The sequence below is a fragment of the Silurus aristotelis genome (assembly GCF_946808225.1).
Source record: "Silurus aristotelis genome assembly, chromosome: 27".
Classification (NCBI taxonomy): domain Eukaryota; kingdom Metazoa; phylum Chordata; class Actinopteri; order Siluriformes; family Siluridae; genus Silurus; species Silurus aristotelis.
This window is the reverse complement of record NC_139600.1, coordinates 15403076-15413075: the sequence shown is the minus strand read 5'-3', so window position 1 is coordinate 15413075 and position 10000 is coordinate 15403076. Positions and strand designations below refer to the sequence as shown.

Below are 10000 nucleotides of genomic sequence, written 5' to 3'. Positions count from 1 at the left end.
AGGTTACAGAATGACACTTACATACATATAGACATAAAGAATGACACAGGCCACGCCTCCTTCACTATAATAGATATATAGAATGACACAGACCACGCCTCCTTCACTATAATAGATATATAGAATGACACAGGCCACACCTCCTTCAATATAATAGATATATAGAATGACAGGCCACACCCCTTGACTATAATAGACATATAGAATGACACAGGCCACACCTCCTTCACTATAATAGACATATAGAATGACACAGGCCACACCCCTTCCCATTGACCGCCACGGGAATGTGTAAGAATCACAGTAATTACAAGGAATGTTTGTGTATGTGTGTGTGTGTGTGTGTGTGTGTGTGTGTGTGTGTGTGTGTGTGTGTGGGTGTGTGTGGGTGTGTGTTCTTTCTCTCCTTGCACTCTGAAAACAGGAAAAGAGGCTCAGTGTGCTAGCTGAAACGTGTGATGCAAGAGAGAGCCTTGAAACAAAAAGCCCCAGACACAGCAGCATTCAAATAGCACCCCCCCCCCCCCCCCCCCTAAGCCACATGCACACTCATACACACACACACACACACATGCACACTTATACACACTCATACACACACATGTTCACCCATACACACACATGCACACCCATACACACCCATACACACTCATACACACCCATGCACACGCATGCACACACATGCACACACATGCACACTTATACACACTCATACACACACATGTTCACCCATACACACTCATACACACCCATACACACCCATAAACACTCATACACACCCATGCACACGCATGCACACCCATATGCACACTTATACACACTCATACACACACATGTTCACCCATACACACACATGCACACACATGCACACCCATACACACCCATACACACCCATACACACTCATGCACACGCATGCACACGCATGCACACGCATGCACACGCATGCACACACATGCACACACATGCACACTCATACACACACATGTTCACCCATACACACTTATACACACCCATACACACCCATACACACGCATGCACACCCATATGCACACTTATACACACTCATACACACACATATGTTCACCCATACACACTCATACACACCCATACACACTCATACACACACATATGTTCACCCATACACACTCATACACACCCATACACACACATGCACACCCATACATACACACATGCACACCCATACACACACATGCACACTTATACACACCCATACACACACATGCACACTTATACACACTCGTACACACACATGTTCACCCATACACACCCATACACACCCATACACACTCATACACACACATATGTTCACCCATACACACTCATACACACCCATACACACACATGCACACCCATACACACACATGCACACTTATACACACCCATACACACACATGCACAATTATACACACTCGTACACACACGTTCACCCATACACACTCATACACACCCATACACACTCATACACACACATATGTTCACCCATACACACTCATACACACCCATACACACACATGCACACCCATACATACACACATGCACACCCATACACACACATGCACACTTATACACACCCATACACACACATGCACACTTATACACACTCATACACACACATGTTCACCCATACACACACATGCACACACATGCACACCCATACACACCCATACACACTCATACACACCCATGCACACGCATGCACACACATGCACACACATGCACACACATGCACACACATGCACACACATGTTCACCCATACACACACATGTTCACCCATACACACACATGCACACACATGCACACCCATACACACCCATACACACTCATACACACCCATACACACACATGCACACCCATACACACCCATACACACACATGCACACTTATACACACCCATACACACACATGCACACCCATACATACACACATGCACACCCATACACACACATGCACACTTATACACACCCATACACACACATGCACACTTATACACACTCATACACACACATGTTCACCCATACACACACATGCACACACATGCACACCCATACACACCCATACACACTTATACACACCCATGCACACGCATGCACACACATGCACACACATGCACACACATGCACACTCATACACACACATGTTCACCCATACACACTCATACACACCCATACACACTCATACACACCCATACACACTCATACACACCCATGCACACGCATGCACACCCATATGCACACTTATACACACTCATACACACACATATGTTCACCCATACACACTCATACACACCCATACACACTCATACACACACATATGTTCACCCATACACACTCATACACACCCATACACACACATGCACACCCATACATACACACATGCACACCCATACACACACATGCACACTTATACACACCCATACACACACATGCACACTTATACACACTCATACACACACATGTTCACCCATACACACACATGCACACCCATACACACCCATACACACTTATACACACCCATGCACACGCATGCACACACATGCACACACATGCACACACATGCACACTTATACACACTCATACACACACATGTTCACCCATACACACTCATACACACCCATACACACCCATAAACACTCATACACACCCATGCACACGCATGCACACCCATATGCACACTTATACACACTCATACACACACATGTTCACCCATACACACACATGCACACACATGCACACCCATACACACCCATACACACCCATACACACTCATGCACACGCATGCACACGCATGCACACGCATGCACACGCATGCACACACATGCACACACATGCACACTCATACACACACATGTTCACCCATACACACTTATACACACCCATACACACCCATACACACGCATGCACACCCATATGCACACTTATACACACTCATACACACACATATGTTCACCCATACACACTCATACACACCCATACACACTCATACACACACATATGTTCACCCATACACACTCATACACACCCATACACACACATGCACACCCATACATACACACATGCACACCCATACACACACATGCACACTTATACACACCCATACACACACATGCACACTTATACACACTCGTACACACACATGTTCACCCATACACACCCATACACACCCATACACACTCATACACACACATATGTTCACCCATACACACTCATACACACCCATACACACACATGCACACCCATACACACACATGCACACTTATACACACCCATACACACACATGCACAATTATACACACTCGTACACACACGTTCACCCATACACACTCATACACACCCATACACACTCATACACACACATATGTTCACCCATACACACTCATACACACCCATACACACACATGCACACCCATACATACACACATGCACACCCATACACACACATGCACACTTATACACACCCATACACACACATGCACACTTATACACACTCATACACACACATGTTCACCCATACACACACATGCACACACATGCACACCCATACACACCCATACACACTCATACACACCCATGCACACGCATGCACACACATGCACACACATGCACACACATGCACACACATGCACACACATGTTCACCCATACACACACATGTTCACCCATACACACACATGCACACACATGCACACCCATACACACCCATACACACTCATACACACCCATGCACACACATGCACACCCATACACACCCATACACACACATGCACACTTATACACACCCATACACACACATGCACACCCATACATACACACATGCACACCCATACACACACATGCACACTTATACACACCCATACACACACATGCACACTTATACACACTCATACACACACATGTTCACCCATACACACACATGCACACACATGCACACCCATACACACCCATACACACTTATACACACCCATGCACACGCATGCACACACATGCACACACATGCACACACATGCACACTCATACACACACATGTTCACCCATACACACTCATACACACCCATACACACTCATACACACCCATACACACTCATACACACCCATGCACACGCATGCACACCCATATGCACACTTATACACACTCATACACACACATATGTTCACCCATACACACTCATACACACCCATACACACTCATACACACACATATGTTCACCCATACACACTCATACACACCCATACACACACATGCACACCCATACATACACACATGCACACCCATACACACACATGCACACTTATACACACCCATACACACACATGCACACTTATACACACTCATACACACACATGTTCACCCATACACACACATGCACACACATGCACACCCATACACACCCATACACACTTATACACACCCATGCACACGCATGCACACACATGCACACACATGCACACACATGCACACTCATACACACACATGTTCACCCATACACACTCATACACACCCATACACACCCATACACACCCATACACACTCATACACACCCATGCACACGCATGCACACCCATATGCACACTTATACACACTCATACACACACATATGTTCACCCATACACACTCATACACACCCATACACACTCATACACACACATATGTTCACCCATACACACTCATACACACCCATACACACACATGCACACCCATACATACACACATGCACACCCATACACACACATGCACACTTATACACACCCATACACACACATGCACAATTATACACACTCGTACACACACATGTTCACCCATACACACCCATACACACCCATACATACACACACACACACACACACACACACACACACACACACACACACACACACACACACATGCACACCCATACACACACATGCACACCCACACACATACATGTACACTCATACACACCCATACACACACATGCACACACATACACACACATGCACACCCAAACACACACATGTACACCCACACACATACATGTAAACTCATACACACCCATACACACACATGCACACACATACACACACATGCACACATACACACACATACTCACACACGCACACTCATACACACATATGCACACACATGCACACACATGCAGACACATGCACACACGTGCACACACATACACACACATACTCACACACGCACACTCATACACACACATGCACACACGTAGACCCATGCACACCCATACACACAAATGCACACCCATGCACATCCATATACACACATGCACACACATGCACACACATACACACACATACACACACACGCACACTCATACACACACATGCACACCCATACACACCCATACACACCCATACACACACACACACACACACACACACACACACATGCACACACATACACACACATACACACACATACACACACATTCTCTGAGTCATGTATATGCTGAAGGATATCTTCAGGTGTCTGTGTTACACTCTAACTCTATCTGTAAGATTTAGATAAATGCGGATTTAATTCCTCCGATTGTTTCACTTTCTCCTTCTTTTCCGCACAAGTATGATTTTTTCCGGTGTAAAAAAAAACACAAAAACACAAACTCCAAAACACATCCAATAAAACCTCATTAATTTCTTCACAACTACGAGCTTCAGACCAGAAAATCATCTGAAATTTAAAGTTTGCACAGTGAATATAATCGTCTATAAGTACGGTTTTACTTCGTCTTTAAGGCACCCGAGCTTTCGCTCTTCACGCTGAGGTGTGAATAACGCAGTCTAAATGACTAGCAGACTATGTTGAACATCAAACACACACACACACACACACACACACACACACACACACACACACACACACACACACACACACACACACACACACACACACAAGGAGACACACAAATCTCTAATAACACACTGCAATGAGGTCAACAATGTGGTTAAACCCAGGCCTACATATTTCAGGTTTCAGTCACGTTCGCTACGTTCACTTTTTCACTGTAACACATACAAACACACTCAGAATCTAATCCTCATCCGATTTTTACACCAGTTTATAGTCAATATGGTGTTCACTTCTATCTTTTTTTTTTTTTAGCATGAACAGTGCGCTTTTTTTAATCTGTTCTTTTTTTTTTTTTTTTTTTTTTGCACAGATTAACGCTGGGCTATAAGCCAGAAATATGATTTCTTTTTATTTCAGAAACGTAAAATTATGAAATAATAAATATACATAATTATATATATAAATAATTAGAAATGACTGCTGACAAACCAGTTAAATATGTGAATTATGCAATATATTTATATACATATCTATCAAAGAATCTGTGCTGAATATGTTTCATAACTCGCAGATTTACAACTCGCAGATTCACAATTCAGAATTTTACATTGTTTACATTCATTCATTCATTCATTCATTCATTTATTTAATTTTTTCATCATTTAAAACTGACAAAATGCAAAATGGTCTAAAAATTTCAAATCATAAAATTGGCATTAAAAAAAAAAATCATGATTTATAGATGAAAAAACGCACATCACAATTTGACACCACTTTTCTTTTCTTTTTTTTGTCAGTTTAACAATATTTTTATCTCAGATATTATTTGGATTTTTTGGCCCCGATGTGACCGAACCTTCTTCCCTCCATTAATGACATTTTTTTGACTTAAGGTTGACAGGTACAGTTTCCTACGTCCACAGCAGATGCGACAATGAGGACATTTTTTGATAATAAAATATGTGCTGTTTTGTATTGTATTGTATTGTATTTTGTTGTATTGTATTTTGTTGTATTGTATTGTATTGTATTGTATTGTATTATATTTTGTTGTGTTGTTTTACATTCTCTTGTAATGTATTGGAGTGTGTTGTATTGCATTGTGTTATACTGCATTGTGGTATAATCTGTTATATTGTATTATGTTGTGTTGTATTGTGTAACCTGTTTTATTGATTGTCCTCAAATATCTAAATGAATCACACACACACACACACACACACACACACACACACACACACACATGGAGTGTGTGCTGTATTACGCGTGCACCAGCATGGCCTACACTAATCTTATACTAATGTAAGAATCCCAAAGAAAGTCAAGACACACAACTGAACAACACGCGCGCGCTGCTCCGGGACGAGCGCGCTGAGCGGCGCCGAGCGTACGAGACGGGCGAGTGCGCGCCGGTCCCCATGGTTACGCACACCCTGGCGTTCTGGGTGCGCACAAGCGGCGCGGGCACGCGCAGGAAGAAGACCTGCGCTTAATAATAATAAATAATAATAATAATAATAATAATAATAATAATAATAATAATAATAATAATAATAGACATTAAAATAAAGTTTCAACGTTATTTTGACGGACGTTTTTATACACATCTAAAACACACTTAAATTTAATTGTGTTTCAATTTTATTTATTCAGTTATTATATCATTATTGGGTCACGTGAAGGTCTAGAAGAGGAGTGGTCCAGGATTCCTCTGAGGTTGTGAGGATGTTTTTTTCTTATTAGATTTTTAAACACACCACAAAGCCTAAGGTTCCACGAAGCAGTAGATGATCCAAGACCAGTTTCGGATATAAAATATTACTCACATGTTGGTGAAAGTGCGGCGCTTCAGCTCTTTTTCTGAATCCGGACTGAAAAATAGCAGACAGCCAGAGGAAGAAGAAGGAGGACAGGATGGAGTGAGTTCGAGCTCCGTGTTCCTCTTACTGACGTCCTGAACAATCAAATCCCAAACTTCTCAGAGTTCTGAGACTTTCTTCTGCGCCCACTTGTGACGGTATGGGCGGGGCGGGGCGGGTAGCAGAAGAAGGGCGGGGCTGGAAGCGTACAGGGGCGTATCTGGATGCTTAGAGGGGCGGGGCTGGGTGGGACAGGAGGGTGAGGGAGTGGGTGTGGATCTTCAGGCTTTCCTGAGTAGGAAGGAAGGAAATAAAAAAAAAAAATGTTAACAGGGTGTGGATGCTCTCTCTTTCTCTCTCTCTCTCTCTCTCTCTCTCTCTCTCTCTCTCTCTCTCTCTCTCACATTCTGTCTGTCTCTCTTTCCATCTATCTCCCTCTATTTGTATGTCTGTCTGTCTCTCTCTCTCTCTCTCTCTCTCTCTCTCTCTCTGTTACTTTCTGTCTATCCATTCTCTCTTTCTCTGTCTGCCTCTGTCACACTCTATATATCTGTCTGTCTCTCTCTCTATCTCACTTTCTATGTTACTTTTTTCATGTATGTCTTTTATCTTTCTGTCTCTTCCGCCTGTCCCTCTTTCTGTCGATTTCTGTCTCCTTCACTATTTGTCTTTATTTGTCTGTCCATCTCTATCTGTCTGTTTCACTTTCTCTCGATCATCTTATTAGTCCGTCTTTGTCCATCTCACGCTCTCTCCTTGTCTGTCATTTCATCGTGATGTCTATCCGTCTCTCTCTCTCTTTGTCTGTCCATGTCTCTGTCTGTCCGTCTCTCTTTGTCGGTTTATCTCTATACATCATGGCTCACCATGTTGTTAGGGAACATGTATATTTATGTGTAGAGAGAGATGTGACAGTGTGTGTGTGTGTGTGTGTGTGTGTGTGTGTGTGTGTGTGTGTGTGTGTGTTTAATGGTTAAAATGGGCCTATAGATAATAGGAAACTCATGATGTCACTCTCAGCACTAACATTTCTCTCTTTAGCAATAACTTTATACTTTTAGTCTTTTTTATTTCTTTATTCTGCTTGTTTTTTATTTTCATGTGCAACTGGAAGCTTCTGTCACCAAAACAAATAGTGCAAACATACTTGGCAATAAAACTCTTTCTGATTCTGATTCTTAATAACATCAGTCATTCAACACTTTGACGTTCAGAGCAGATATCAGAGAAAGTGTTAGGCTGCAGCACACAGCTGGAACAAACCGATCTGTTCCATCATGAAGTTTTTCACTAATTCACAATTGGGTTCAGAGAAACGGGGGAGAGAGAATTCCTGGAACACACCTGCGACTCACACCTGTGAACTTCTATTGAGGGTCTGCAGACGTGTGAACTGGGAGGAAACTACAGGGTAGAGCACATCACCATGGCAACAGATTACAGTGGATCGTTCGCGTGTGAGAGAGATATGGGGAAAATTGGAGGGGTGGAGAGGTGGAGAGTGTGTGTGTGTGTGTGTGTGTGTGTGTGTGTGTGTGTGTGTGTGTGTGTGTGTGTGTGTGTGTATATTCAGTGTCAGATCATAAACAGTTGCCGGTCAGGAAGGTGATTTATGATGAAGCTGACAGAACTACATCTGTGATATAACAGGATATAATTATAGTTGTGACTATAATGTCACAAAATTGCATCATCTCCAACATTACAAACACACACACAAACACACACAGACACACACACCAGTAACAAATACATTTATACACACAAAGACACACCCGGAGACATAAAAACACACCCACTAATACTTCACACGCCCTCCATACTGACGGCATTCAATGCATTTTCATCGGAACTATTCCACATACAATCGTTTGAGTTGTTTCACACACACACCCTCAGACATACACACCCCCAGACACACACACACACACACACACACACCCCCAGACACACCCCCATGTCTGGTAGCACCCCTGTGTGTGTGTGTGTGTGTGTGTGTGTGTGTGTGTGTGTGTGTGTGTGTGTGTGTTTGAGATTTCTGACTATATTGTGATGCAATCTGTCAAGAAACCGGCACACAGAAAAACATGGAATGTGATTATTAAATGTTAAACATTGTAGGATTGTTTATATGCATAATACAAAAAAACGTTTTCAGAACACGCAGGAAGGTCACGTGAACAAATACCGTTTAAAAGAAACGATGATGTATGTAAACAGTAGCTGTGTGGAAAATCCGCTGCTTAGCTAGTCATGGTTTTGCTAGCTCTGAGAAACGTGAGAATGACAGACAGACAATACGATGGAGACAGACAGACAAAATAACAGA

At 42.8% G+C, this 10000-nt stretch overlaps 1 protein-coding gene and 1 long non-coding RNA gene across 3 annotated transcripts in view; one reads left to right on the top strand and one right to left on the bottom strand.

Moving 5' to 3' along the window:
- Window positions 1–7828, bottom strand: part of klf3 (Kruppel like factor 3 (basic)) — a 24788-nt gene extending 16960 nt beyond the window's left edge. The window contains exon 1 of one of the 2 annotated variants that reach the window (XR_014531911.1): window positions 7639–7828. The gene's annotated coding sequence lies outside the window, so the exon portion shown is untranslated. The remainder of the gene's footprint in view (window positions 1–7638) is intronic. The other variant, XM_083532251.1, reaches the window with a different exon arrangement.
- Window positions 1–10000, top strand: part of LOC310721400 — a 145893-nt gene that overhangs the window by 25282 nt on the left and 110611 nt on the right. The window lies entirely within an intron of this gene.